This window comes from Anabrus simplex, chromosome 5, assembly GCF_040414725.1.
Source record: "Anabrus simplex isolate iqAnaSimp1 chromosome 5, ASM4041472v1, whole genome shotgun sequence".
In the NCBI taxonomy this organism is placed as follows: Eukaryota; Metazoa; Arthropoda; class Insecta; order Orthoptera; family Tettigoniidae; genus Anabrus; species Anabrus simplex.
The window spans coordinates 71,172,080-71,187,511 of NC_090269.1; positions in this window are offsets into that span (position 1 = coordinate 71,172,080).

Genomic DNA, 15,432 nt, shown 5'->3' on the forward strand with positions numbered 1-15,432 from the left:
ATAAGCGCACGACAACTACATTATAATAAAGCAACCTGTTTCGAAGAAAGCAAAGACTTCCGAAAGTCCATTTCAATCGAACTGGGAACTTTCGTATTTTTTTTGTCTGTCGTGACGATAACGCCAAATGCTTATTCTGTTGGACGATAATTACGTGCGTAAAAAATCGTCTACTGAAAGACACTACAACAGACTACATTCGGAAAATTTTTGTGAAATCATAGGAGACGTCAGAGAGAAAGAATTAAGGAAGTTGAAACATCTTGAAGAAGAACATTCTATATCCACAAATGAGGTTTGTTCCAGTACTGTAGCATTTTCATTTTGGTTACGGGTTCTGCATTTTTTAAAATTATGTTTACATTCCTCTCAAACATGTATGTGTATTTCTAATTCTCTTTTTTTAATTTTTTAATAACACTGGTAACCTTGTCCCATACAACTGTGCGTCTCCGCTCACCACATGTAAACATTTCGCAGTGGGGGAGAAACAGCAGTGAAGGTGAGGAACGCGGAGACAGGCCGAACGGGGAGACAGGTGTAGGGAGAGAGGAGTGGAGGGGTCTGCACTCTGGTCAACCAAGCGAAGTCGTCTTTTGCACCGTGCACAGTGCATGCACCACGCGCATGCACCCTGAGAGGCCCTGTTATAAGTCAATACAAAACGTGACAGGGAAAGACCCTAGTCACTATATTATCTTTCACACCCAATGACGCAGAGAGGCGATTTGTTTTTGTGATGTCACTACCGTCGTCTGCCGGATAGTGTGGTATCTTCTCACCCGATTACATGGGTTATTTTCCCAGGTCTACCACCATGATTTTGAGACCTTTATAAAGTTCTACAACGTGATGGATTTAAATTTAAGGGAAGCATTAGAGCAGCGGAAAGGATTAAAAATCTCAATTTTGGCACGTACGTCTTTACTTAGAGGCCACAATACTATCCCGAATTAAACACAATAGTATAGCCACCAGTACGACCACTCACTTGCTAATGAAGAACCCGTTTCTCCTCAAGGTCTGAAAACATGCATACGAGGGCGAATCAAAAAGTAAGGTACGCTTCCAAGTTATGGCCATTTATGAAACTACCTACACATAGGCAAAACGGCCATGACAACATACAATTTAAGTTCACTTTTCCATATAACCCCCAAGAGACTGTTAACATTTTACGGAACGGTCAACCAACTTTTCGAATCCGGATGTGTTGAAATCACCTCCAGCGTTATGTAACTATCTGGAGATAGCTCCTTTCATCCCCTTATCGCTTCGGAAAATGTCGACTAGCCCGCTCTAACGTAATGTAGTGGGAGTAACAAATTCTAGGGGTTCTAATGGCCCGAAGTTCTAATGTTTATGCAATCCTCATAGCATTACCTTCGTGCGGGTAGATACTACATATTACTCGCTTCAGTAAGTTTGCATTCTAACCTATCACCTCATTCCGAATAACTTCCTGTCGTTGTTCCTACTAGTGCGCGCGGCAACCTGCCTCCTGCTATCGCTCATTCTTGTTGGCTTGTCGGGGAGAATACAAGTAACGTCAAGAGAGGGGCCGGGCCGTTCTTCGATAATGCCTATACTGTTTCATTCTAGATGCTGGAAGCCACTGCATCAACTGTCAAAGATCACTCGTTAGACTAGTAGGTTACACGTGACGCTAAGCCAGGCTTTCACAATGTCTAACAACAAATTACATTATTCGACGGAAGCTACAAATTAATGTCCAAGATTATACGATGATAGTAAATAAAGTAGTCCACGCACTCGCAGGAGATGCGGAAATAGTATATGGAAGCGGTCATGTGGCGCTGTTGTCGATGCGTAGTGTGCATTTGACGTGCATCCAATTGGGAGTGTGTTGTTTTTGTGTGGCGTTGAAGTGAAGAGTGTTGAATTCACTGCATTAAAGCAAGTCTTCAAAAGGTTATCAGCGTTCGTGGATTAAACTCGAAGTATGTCCCGAAAAACCCGTACAATCCTAACAGATTTCCTGAATTCGAAGTCGGTTAACATATAGACTATTATGGATCTGGTACCCCTAGCCTCCCATGTGTAGCGGTGAATAGCCTTATGCTTGAAGAATGTATTCGTAACTGCTAAATCCATAGTAGCACAACAGTCAAGAAACGCTTCCTATTCCTATTACCTTCGATATCTTCCCGGTGGCGTGCCAGATGCGACCGTGCCGCATGCGACCCGTGCCACTAGCGACCGCATAATCTGTAACCGTGCCGGATGCGACCGGCGTTGACAAGCAAATTACCATTTGATAAGTTGTGTCATCACCCAAGATAAGGTAAGCTAAACGAAGTGCAATGCCATGTCAATAAGTCCTTAATCAGCTACTGCACCTACTTTACATAACACCGAGCTCGATAGCCGTTGTCGCTTAAGTGCGGCCAGTATTTAGTATTCGGGAGATAATGGGTTCGAACCCCACTGTCGGCAGCCTTGAAGATGGTTTTCTGTGGCTTCCCATTTTCACACCAGGCAAATGCTGGGGCTGTACCTTAATGAAGTCCACGGCCGCTTCCTAACCACTCCTAGCCCTTTCCTATCCCATGGTAGCCATAAGACCTATCTGTGTCCGTGCGACGTAAAGCAACTTGCAAAAAAAAAAAAAAATAATTACATAACACTTCTGGGGAAAAAACGTTTTACAACACGAACCATGGTGATGCGTTTACGTCTTTTCCTACCGGGCGAGTTGGCCATGCGGTTAGAGGCGCGCGGCCCTGAGCTTGCATCCGGGAAATAGAGGGTTCGAATCCCGCTGTCGGCAGCCCTGAAGATAGTTTTCCGTGGTTTCCCATGTTCACACCAGGCAAATGCTTAGGCTTACTTTAATTAAGACCAGGGCCGCTTCCTTCCCATTCCTTGCCCTTTCCTATCCCATCGTCGCCTTAAGACCTGTCTGTGTCGGTGCGACGTAATGCCACTAGCAAAAAAAAAATCCGAATTATCTGAAATTATTTACGATTTAGGCAGACTTACTTATCGTTTCCTATTAGTACCAAGAGTGTCGGAGGACGTGTTCGGCTTGCCTGGTGCAGGTCCTTCTACCTGACTCCCGTGGGCGGCCAGCGCGTCTGGATGTGGGATTATGATAATGAAGTAGGGAGAGATGAAATCCGGTTTCGGCACGTAACCTACTCCTCTCGAATAATACCATGGGGTCTGCTCAATGCTTTACGTCGCCATCCGATGGCCGAATCACCATCAACAGCATCATATCTCTTCACTCCAGTTGAACACTGCGGAAAGGTTTGGATTTGAATCCCGGCTTTTGGCATGCAATCTAGTGATTAAAAACTGTCTACCACCAACTTTCCTACCCTGCCAGCCAACATTCTGATGGTGAATTTTTTTCATGCAGGCTAAGTGGCTCAGACGGCTCAGACGGTTGAGATGCTGGTCTTCCTATTCCAAGTTGGCAGGTTCGATCCTGGCTCAGTCCGCTGGTATTTGAACATGCTCAAATACGTCAACTTTGTGTCGGTGGATTTACTGGCACGTAAAATAAGACCTGCGGGACTAAATTCCGGCACCTCGGCGTCTCGTTAAACCATAAAAGTAGTTACTAGGACGCAAAGCCAGCAACATTATTATATTTTTCTTTCGACCAAGGGCACTCGAACTTGCTTCACGGTGTCAGACCTTTATTTTAGGAAAGACCAAGTTAGCTACTTACAAGCAATCTGCCACTTGGTGACAGCCCTTAATGCAGATCAGTTGTAAGTGATTGATGGGTCGCATCCGGCACGGTCGCATCTGGCACGTAACCATCTTCCCCACATTTACCAATCACCCTTTCGTATCCTTCAGTTCTATTTCCGACTCTCGCACTGAAATCGCCCATTAGCACTATCTTATCCTTGCTGTTGACCCTGACTACAATGTCACTCAATGCTTCATATAACTTGTCAACTTCATCCTCATCTGCACCCTCACGTGGTGAATACACTGAGACAATTCTCATCCTACTTCCTCCAACTGACAAATCTGCGCACATCATTCGCTGATTTATGTGCCTCACAGAAACAATGTTACGTACAATGGTATTCCAGATGAACACCCATACCCCACACTCCACCCTTCCTTGTTTAACACCCGGCAAGTACACTTTACAATCTCATATCTCTTCCTCACTATCTCCCCATACTCGAATATCACTTACTCCTGGCACATCCAGATGCATCCTCTTTGCTGACTCAGCCAGTCCTACCTTCTTTCTTTCATAAGTTCCACTAATATTGATACCTCCCCATATAATTCCATTTCGTTCGCCAAATTGTTTCCAAGGAGTCCCTCACCTGTAAAATGGGAGTGAGACTCCGTTACTCCCATAGGTCCGAGGCTTGCTTAAATGATTTGAGCCCGGTAAATTCACGAAGCAGGATGCTACCCTACTAACATCTAGTCCAAGTGAGGATCTCTCCTCTAACGAGTTAGGGACCAGCGGTGGATTGTACAGTCCTAGCCGCCTGAGCACAAGTAGGGCTATGACTCAGAATATGTCCGAGATGCCCACTCCCATTGGGGTCCCGACTCTCAGGACAACTTATTAGGCTACTCAGCCGTTGCCCGTGGTTCACGAACTAGCAAGCGACTACAGTAACCCAGACCATGAATAATAATAAAATAATAATAATAATAATAATAAAAGATGCCTATCCAAAAATGCAAAAATAAGGCATTACAACACAGTAGTGAAGCCAGAATGCCTATATGCAAGCGAGTGTCTGGCATTAAACTATAATTTAGATAAGCTAGAAATACTAGAAAGGCGAATCATGAGGAAAATATTAGGCCCACAAAACACAGCAGAAGGTTGGAAATTACGAAGTAATGCTGAAATATATCAAAAAATAGAAAATATATCAGATGTAATGAGGAAAAGGAGACTTATGTTTTTTGGACATTTATATCGAATGCAAGATAGTAGATTAACCAGTAAGATTTTCAGATATTTGTGGAGTAAGAAATCAACGACAAGCTGGGTCAACGAAGTAAGAAAGGATTTAGAAAAAAACAATATAACAGAAGAAATAAATAATAGAGAAGGCTTTCGGTTAAAAGTATTGAAAATAGAAGGATTCCAAGGTAGGAAAGTAAAAACGACTGGTTCAAAGTGGTCTGAAGACAGAAAGAAGAAACATAGTGAACAGATGAAAGCGTACTGGAAGAAAAGGAAAGAACAAAGAAGAAGGAATTGAAATTGGCACGTGGTCCTCTGGTGGCCCATTCGAAAGAATAATAATAATAATAATAATAATAATAATAATAATAATAATAATAATAATAATAATTTCCCACTAACTATTTCATGAATTTCCGAAACGCCGATGTGTTGAAGTTTTGTCTTATTAAAGTTGTTTTACGTTCCGTGAAACATACTGACATAGGGTTGACCTACTTGAAAATCTTTAAATACCACTGGACTGAGCCGGGGTCGAACTCACCAACTTTAGCTCAGAAGACCATCGCTCTATCGTCGTGAGCAACCGAACCTGACTACTTTTACTGTCCCTCGAATTCCCCACCCGATACACAGTACATCGTATTAAAAAGTAATATACCCTATCAACTTAATGTGAGCAAATGGGATGTTGGAAAGAATGTAAATGAGATGACAGCGTTAAAAATTATGTAATTCATAGTAGCACAGTCTGAGAACTTCTGCCTTTAATCCCGTGGATATTAGAGGAGCATACTGGATGGAGCAAGAAACATTTGAACGTGCAAAACTGGAGCTATCTTCGGATACACAATGAAGTAGGGTATTTACTCCCCTCGCAGCCAGCTTGTCTGGTACAGAGAAGGCCGTTGACTGTAATTACTAATCAATACGATATGAGTCGGAACACCTCCCTTGCTCATTAGTTCATTTTAGCCTCGCAACGTTCCAGGGTTAAGTAAAGTTTATTTCTAATGGTCTGTGTACACATACAACACTGCCTTCATGTTCAACAGATAAACGAAATTGAGGCAGTTCAAATGGAGTGCCAGTGAAGCATTTTACGTAGCTGTTGCAGTTTATGGTGGTGACAATGCAAACGGAAAGTGAATAATAATAATAATAATAATAATAATAATAATAATAATAATAATAATAATAATAAATCATATAATGAGAGGATCTCAAAATTACGGAAGGCCTAGAGACACACCTGAACAGATATAACAAAAATCAATATCCAGGAACGCAAAATTACAACTCAGTTATCAAAGCCTCCGTGGCTCAGACGGCAGCGCGTCGGCCTCTCACCGCTGGATACCGTGGTTAAAATCCCAGTCATTCCATGAGGATTTGTGCTGGACAAAGCGGAGGCGGGACAGGTTTCCGGTTTTCCCTGTCATCTTTCATTCCAGCAACATTCTCCATTATCATTTCATAGCATCTATCGGTCATTAATAAATCACTTTGGGAGTGGCGACCCCATCGTACTAATAACCTATATATAATTCATTCATTACCCGGTCACGGACTGGAAAAGAGGTTGTAAGTTTTCATCTTCAACTCACTTATCAAGCCTGAAGCATTATACGCCTCGGAAACATTGACCATTGAAGGCAAATCACTTATTAAAGTGATAGAGAAACAATGTAGGAAAATATTGAGGAAAATCTTGGCTCCAGTCTACTCAGAGGAATCTAGATGAAACGGAAGTCTCAAGAGCTTTATCAACATTCAAAAAAAGATCACCGACACCATCAGGAAATGGCGATTAAAGTTCTATGGCCACACTCTCAGAATGAACAATAACAGGTTCACCAAACAGATTCTCAACATTGCTCTCTCAATGAAAGACAAGAACAACTGGCTTAGTGTAAAGGACCTTCAGGAAATTGACATCCTACAGGAATATTACTTAAGATAGACTCCAGTTAAAAAAAGCAGTCGACAACCATCATTTTGCTGAGAAAATCAATACCAGGAAAATAAATCATGGAATGAAGAACGGAGCAAAATTTTCAGTGCCCAGATGAAGAGATTTTGGGAGAAGAATAAATCGACATCAGCTGAATAAGTTCTACCACGCTCCACAGATGGATATAACGCTGTAAAATAATAATAATAATAATAATAATAATAATAATAATAATAATAATAATAATGATAATAATAATAATAATAATAATAATGTTTGTTTATTTGTTTGTTTGTTTGTTTGTTTGTTTGTTTGTTTGTTTGTTTGTTTGTATGCTTGCTTGTTCCACCCTCATCCTGTTTATCTACGGGGTCTGGTATGAGGTGAGATGAATCTATCGTGGCGGATTTTTATGACCGGATACCCTTCCTGACGTCTACCTCATCATCCGAGGAGTTAATGAGTTGAAATGAATAACGTGATGTTTGATAGTAAGAAAGGAGAGGATAAAACCCGGTGCCGGCACATAGCCTACTCCTGTCGAATAACACCAAGGGATCCGATGAAGGCTTAAAGTCTCCATCCGAAGGACGAATCACCATCAACAGCGTCATATTGTCCCTTAAGAAAGAACACGGCGTATCTGATAATGCTCTTTCTATCCATTATGTTCTTTAAGTCTGGTCGCGCCTCCCAGTCACATATTGATATGCAGTCCATCAGAACAATTTTCGTTGAGTTCATTTTCCTGTGCGCGTGTGTAAAGGAAAATGAACCTTACTTTACCGTACAGTAGGAATGTATGTTTGCATGACATAATCTCCTCCTAGAGTATGGTGTATTTAAGGTTCATTTTTCTTTACACAACCGCATAGGAAAATGGACTCACCGATAATTGTTCTGATGGCTGCATATCCATGTGTCGCCCGGAGGTGTGACCAGACTTAAGGAAAATATTGGCAAGGAACAGCATTGTCAGATACGCGGTATTGTTTCTTAAGGGACGATATGCCCTCACTTCACTTGACCACATTGGAGAGGTTTGGAATTTAATCCAGGCTATTAACTCGCAATCATTTTTTTTTGCTATGGGCTTTACGTCGCACCGACACAGATAGGTCTTACGGCGACGATGGGATAGGAAAGGCCTAGGAGTTGGAAGGAAGCGGCCGTGGCCTTAATTAAGGTACAGCCCCAGCATTTGCCTGGTGTGAAAATGGGAAACCACGGAAAACCATCTTCAGGGCTGCCGACAGTGGGATTCGAACCCCCTATCTCCCGGATGCGAGCTCACAGCCGCGCGCCTCTACGCGCACGGCCAACTCGCCCGGTAACTCGCAATCTAGTGATTAGAAATGTTATACTACCACTTCCTCTACATACCCTGTCGGCCAACATTCTGATGGTAAAAATTTTACCGACCAACCGGCTAACCACGGTGTCTGACCGTTCAGACTTCAACGCCTTAACGATCATGGCCATCAGGCGGAGTAGGACCAATAACATAGGGGGTGTATTCTACCCGAAGGCAGGTCCAAACCTCCGCAGAAGTGTACCTGAGCCAGAGTTTATGCACGGTAGGGAGCTCAGTTCCTCCATTCCCTTACCCCCCACCAACAGCGCGTGGCAACCCAACCAAATCTTGACTACGCCCAATGTTGCTTAACTTCGGAGATCTCGCGGGATCCGGTGTTTCAACACGGCTACAGCTTCTGTCAATAACATAGGTATCAGTATTTAAATACTAAATTTTAGGCGCCTCCCCCTAAACTACAATTTCATCCAGCGTAAATAGAATTATTTATAGCCTAGATTGTACTGTAGTGTCTCATTCCCCGAATTTAGATACCAATTTTCATTAAATTCTTTTCAGCCATTTTCTCGTGTTACGCGTACATGCAGGCAGACGTACACAGACAGAGATTACAGAAAATTGAGAAGTGCATTTCTTTGTTACGACACGACCGATACAGAAATACATTTTTTAAAAATTCTGAGCAATGTACAGACAAACTCGTGTCATTGTGCAATGGCGCAACACATGAGCGTCAGGTTTTGTTACAAATTGGAAAAATCTTTGACGGGGACGCATGCAATGTTGGTGGAAGAGTACGGAACGGAAGTCGTAAGAAGTAAATGTGTTTAAAAATGTAGAGTGTAAGTGCTAATTGATTTAAGTGCCAAAATGTAATGATCTATGTGGCAGTGCCGATGCAGTGTTATATAATCTAAATTGCAATATTATTTTCCTCGCAGTTGTAATGAGCGGCAACAAATGGCCGAACCCGTATATCCACAGCTCCTGCTGCGTTACTTGATCTAAGTGTCAGCAGTGCTCGGCTCCATGGTTAAATGATTAGCGTGCTGGTCTTTGATTCAAGGGGCTTCGGGTTCGATTTCCGGCCGGGTCGGGGATTTTAACCTTAATTGGTTATTTACACTGGTCTGTGGTCTGTGTGTGTGCGTGTGTGAGCAAACTACGGAAAAAATACCAGTAAAAGCTTTCAAATGTATTTTTAAAAGTAGTGACATCGTATCTGTTGCAAGCCATAACATGGGATTACTCACAACTTAAAAAATGATTTTTTGTGTATGGAGTAAGAACTGTGCAGGAAAGATAGAAAATAAGATGCTTCTGTTTTTATACATTTTTCTTGTAGCTTCAGGGATTTTTGGCAACGTTGAACATAAATTCCTCTTGTCTGACCACAGCTTTTCTTCATCAGAGATTTTGCTCTCATTAAAAACGTGCAAAACTTCGAAATTGCAGACAATACCGGGTTTTAAATACAAGTGACAAGTTTTTAGATTTTAACAAAGCATCAACTATGTACAGTATATTAACACGGCAAAGTTGATACGTATTACTGAAGTTCCGTGCCTGCGAGTGAACAGAGATAATCCTGGTTTGGTTATATACAAGAAGAACACCTTCAGTGATATAATGGAATGAGGGAATTGCTATGTGTTAAAAAGGGGAATTACTGTAAACTATGTTGTGTTGGCTCAACTAGACAGCTTACCTGAATTGCAAAAATTCCCTCAAAAAAATAAAAAAGACATTCGCACTATCGAGAATGACTATAGGGGATTTTACAAATATATTTTGAGTGTTCAATGTTCAGTACCCCCTGCACATTCTGCAGGTACTAGGAAATAACTGGATGGACTTAGATCTTTTCAATTCTTTATTCGTTTTTATAATTTGTTTTCCATTTTGTTTATCGAATTGAAACTATAATGTTTTGGATAATATTGATGCATATGCTTTGCAATGCCATCACTGGCGAATTAATTTAAAACTGAATTTTTTTTATTATACAGTTTTTATCCTTTTACTCAATAAGTACTTCTTAGCACTTCGATCAGTTAGGACGTCCACTCTACAACTGGTTCAAACGTTTTCGGGATAGACAGAAAAAAAACTTTGTGTCACGTTCGCGCCCGTCGTGAGCAAGGAGAAGTGCATTCGGGCAAAATTAACAGATATTGGTAAAAAATCGGCCGATGTCTATGAGGAGAGTATCAGAGGAATGAGGGATTAGGAAGGGTGGTGTGAACACCATCAACCACAACAATTTGAGAAAGTGGGAGATCTGTTCTGCATTTGTGCCGCGCACACTGACCGACTAGAAGAAGGCAAAATTTCACCGACACGTGCAACGGAGATTTATTTATTTATTTATTTATTTATTTATTTATTTATTTATTTATTTATTTATTTATTTATTTATACATCCATAACAGGGTATATCCCCAATTACAATGGATGGTACAAAATACATTCAATATATAAATGGTACCTATATGTACAAAATAATATATAACAATTAAAAAACCAAGATTGCCATGACGAAATTATGAATAATTTAAACACATTTTCAATAAAACATACAAACATATAAAATATCAAAGTTAAAGAAGATAAAACAAATAAGCAGAGAAAAAAGAAAAAAAATATTCATAAGAATAGCAAATACACAAACACATATACACTGGAAAAATAATAGTGGCATTGAAAATGAAATGTCGTATGGCTTTTAGTGCCGGGATATCCCAGGATGGGTTCGGTTCGCCAGGTGCAGGCCTTTCTATTTGACACCCGTAGGTGACATGCGCGCCGTGATGAGGATGAAATGATGATGAAGACAACACATACACCCAACCCCCGTGCCACTGGAATTAACCAATTAAGGTTAAAATCCACGAACCGGCCGGGAATCGAACCCGGGACCCTCTGAACAGAAGGCAAGTTCGCTGACCGTTCAGCCAACGAGTCGGACATAGTGGCATTAAATACGTCATATTTCAGTGCTGAATTAATTTTCTCCAATAAATTATTCATTATAATGTAAATATTGTTTTAATATTTTTGAAAATAAGGAAAGTGGTAAAGCAAAATTAATTTGTCTGCTCTCTGAAGATATTCTGTTATATATTTCACACATTTTTGCAACAGGTGAATTTTTATGATGTGAGGTGCTTGAGAAGGGGCAGTAAAATGTTTGTCTCAAACGAAGAGTTAGCCTCTTGGTATTGAAGTTGATTCTTTTAAGAAACTCATGGTTATCTAATATTCCATTAACTGTCTTGTAAAGAAATATCGGTTGAGCTAATATTCTACGTGTACTGAGCTGAATTAAACCAAATTCATTTAATAGAGTTCTATAAGAAACTCTTTGATGATATGATGATCGGTTATATTTAAAACAAATATAAATATCGCAAAAATTTGTTTTGTATTTTTTCTATTTCGTTAATGGTACACATGTACTGAGGAGCCCACACTACACATGCATATTCAATTTTACTTCTAACAAGATGACTGAATAAGATTTTTAAAGTATATTCATCCCTAAGTTCCCGAGTATTTCTAATAATAAACCCTAATTTGTAATTTTGTGAATATGACTGTTGAATGAAAGTTTTGAATCAAGCATAACACCCAGATCATTTACTAATTACACCTCTCCAAGATCTCACCATTTATACTGTAGTTATGCACAGTCACATTCTTATTACGAGAAAATGTGATCACAAAACAATGTTTAATATTGAAAAAAGCCTGTTTGCAACACACCATTTGTAACAGTTGTTGAGATCGGCTTGCAATTCCATACCTTCATCATACCCGGTAATTTTCTCGTAAATCTTTAGGTCGTCAGCAAAGAGTAAGCATTTTGAATATTTTATTACTTTCGGTAAGTCATTTATAAATAATAAAAAGAACAATGGACCAAGGTTTGGGCCCTGAGGGTCTCCAGAATTAGCTTTGAACTGGAATGAAGTATTTTGTGCCTAAGATACAAACTATTTTCTGTCTAATAAATATGAGGAAATTAATTTCAGAAACTCGGAAGATAAACCAAATAATGATAATTTACTCAAAAGTATACCATGATCAATTTTATCAAAAGCTTTTGCAAAATCAGTATAAACTGCATCGATAGGAATCCCTTCATTCATTGAATCAGAAATATCCTGAATAAAGTTCATAAGATTAGTCGTAGTTGAACGCTTGGGATAAAACCCATGCTGAAATTCTGATACGTATGGTTTGATATGATTAAATATTCTAACATAGAATATTTGTTCAAAGAGCTTCGCTGGAGCACATTATTTAGATAGCTCTGCATTTCTCAATTTTCGAACTATCACCAGATTTAAGGATCGATTTTACTTATTTCCCAAATCTCAGGAAATATTTGCGTCTTTAAAATCAAATTATATATGGCACATAGTGGAACCATTGGCACCTCTGCACATCTTTTAATAATGTAAGGAGATATGTGATCAATTCCCGCCGATTTAGATGCCGTAAGTTTTGTTACTGCATCTTTGTACTCATCTTCGCGTATAGGACCCATCTGCAAACTGTGAGCAGTCAGTTCGATCCGGAGACCAAGCAACAAACAATAGCATGGTGTTCATCCGCTTCCCCACGTCCCTAAAAGAGTCACTTCATAAAGTCAGCGATCAAGATATTGTTAATCACTTGTTTCGATAGCAATGTTATGATCGACCAGAAATTCGTACCGGAGGGTCAAATTTGTCAACGCTGCATTCTACGAGAATGTCTTGAACTAGTTGCTGCTACGCATCCGGCGAGTTCGGCACGAGTTGTCTAGGACAGGACGTAAAAGGGGAATTTCCTCCACGGCAACACCCGCCCACACATAACACAATCAGTGTGTGCTACTTCTTGACATTTTTACTTATTATTTGCCTTACGTCGCACCGACACAATAGGTCTTATGGCGACGATGGGATAGGAGAGGACTCGAAGTGCGAAGGAAGCGGCCGTGGCCTTAAGTAAGGTACAACCCCAGAATTTTGCCTGGTGTTAAAGTGGGAAACCAGCAAAAACAATCTTCAGGGCTGCCGAGAGTGGGGTTCGAACCCACTATCTCTGAGATGCAAGCTCACAGCTGCACGCCCCTAACCGCACGGCCACCACGCCCGGTAACGTCTTGACTAAGCCGCACATTACTGCTCTCGAACATCCACCTTACCACACAGATCTGCCACCTGCAGACTACTTTCCGTTTCTCTGCCTCAAGAGCATCCTGAAAGACACACATTGCGTTGACATACCGGACATCCACAGAAGTGTGACACCAGTGCTTCGATCGATTCCAAAAGCCTCCTTCACTGCCATTTTTCAGCAGCTGTATACAGGTTGCCAAAAGTGTATTGTGGCTAATAGAGAATATTTTGAAGACTACTAAAGGTTTTTTGTCTGTAACTTGTGTTTTCTTTGTGTTGTGTTATCATTTATCATTCATCGACATTTTTAGACACACCTAGTATTACTGCATGTCCATGACACTAGTAGTTCAAACGTTTCCTATATTTTTTTCATTTTTGCTAATAGTTTTACGTCCCTCTAACTCAGTTAGGTTTTCGGCGATGGCTAGGATTGGGAAGAGAGAGGCCATGACTTTGATTAAGGGAGTCGTGTACGAAAAATCATGGATTTCCAAAATTCTCTCTAACTAGGATACTGTTTTTTGAGTTAGAATCATGAAACTTCTCACACTGTTTTAAAGTACATTCTTCTCAGCTATAAACATTAATCAGTTAAGATAAAATATTTTTGAAAGAAAGATTATTTCAGTTTTGAATTTTGGTTATATTGATGGACTTTTTCTCGGCATTGCTGAGGTCCTGGCCTTCAAAATTCATTTTAGTGATTTTTCAGACCTTGGTGGTTTAATGCCTGCAGGCGTTTTTATGTTCGTGCCTATTTTCGATTTTTAAATTAAATGAACTTTTAAATTTGAGAAGTTCACACACATACATATATAAAGACATATGTATTTAACTCCGAATTCCATAAAATTGAATATGTTGTAATTCCCTTGCATGAAAATGTGTGATAGTGTTTAGCCTGCCTGTCTATCAAGTTTCAGACTGATAACTTTAACACCGAGCTCGATAGCTGCAGTCGCTTAAGTGCGGCCAGTATCCAATATTCGGGAGATAGTAGGTTCGAACCCCACTGTCGGCAGCCCTGAAAATGGTTTTCCGTGGTTTCCCATTTTCACACCAGGCAAATGCTAGGGCTGTACCTTAATTAAGACCACGGCAGCTTCCTTCCAACTCCTAGCCCTTCCCTGTCCCATCGTTGCCATAAGACCTATCTGTGTCGGTGCGACGTAAAGCAACTAGCAATAAAAAAATAACAGCTCCAGAGAAAAACGGACATTTGTCGTGGAAAAAGGAAAGTACAAGAAATGGCAATTGAATGTTACAACACGCAACCTCACACTGTATCTCTCAAATCAAAAGAATCATTCCGTGGTATGCTTGATCAACTACAAATGACGCTTCACAGCCTTCTTCAATACTCCCAAGTGTAATACCGTCAACTGCCTGACTAAACAGGCGTAAAGGGTTCAGCGATTATTGAAAAAGATAAATGCATGCATAAAAGGGGGCGTGGCACCTGACACGCATGCGTTAGAAATGTAGTGTACTTAGGTATTGAATTCGCCGGTCCCGTGGTGTAGGGGTAGCGCGCCTGCCTCTTACCCGGAGGCCCCGGGATTGATTCCCGGCCAAGTCAGGGATTTTTACGTGGATCTGAGGGCTTGTTCGAGGTCCACACAGACTACGTGATTAGAATTGAAGAGCTATATGACGGTGAGATAGCGGCCCCGGTTTAGAAAGCAAATAATAACGACCGAGAGGATTCGTCGTGCTGACCACAAGACACCTCGTAATCTGCAAGCCTTCGGGCTGAGCAGCGGTCTCTTAGTAGCCAAGGCACTTTAGGGCTCTAGTGCCATGGGGCTAGGTTAGGTACTAAATTCAACAAAATTCTTTTGTTACGAGATTCTTCTGCTTCTTCTTCTTCTTCTTCTTAGCATTTATCCAGCTTAATTAGGGCTACAGGATGTGCTGTTATGAACTTTCTTTCTCACTTGATGCGGTCTTGTGCATCTTCAGGAGAAACCTTCGCCTCATGCATGTCCTCCCGCAGAGTGTCGAGCCGGCGCTTCTTTGGTCGCCCTCGTGGTCAGCGGCCCTCAGGACTAAAGTTTAATGC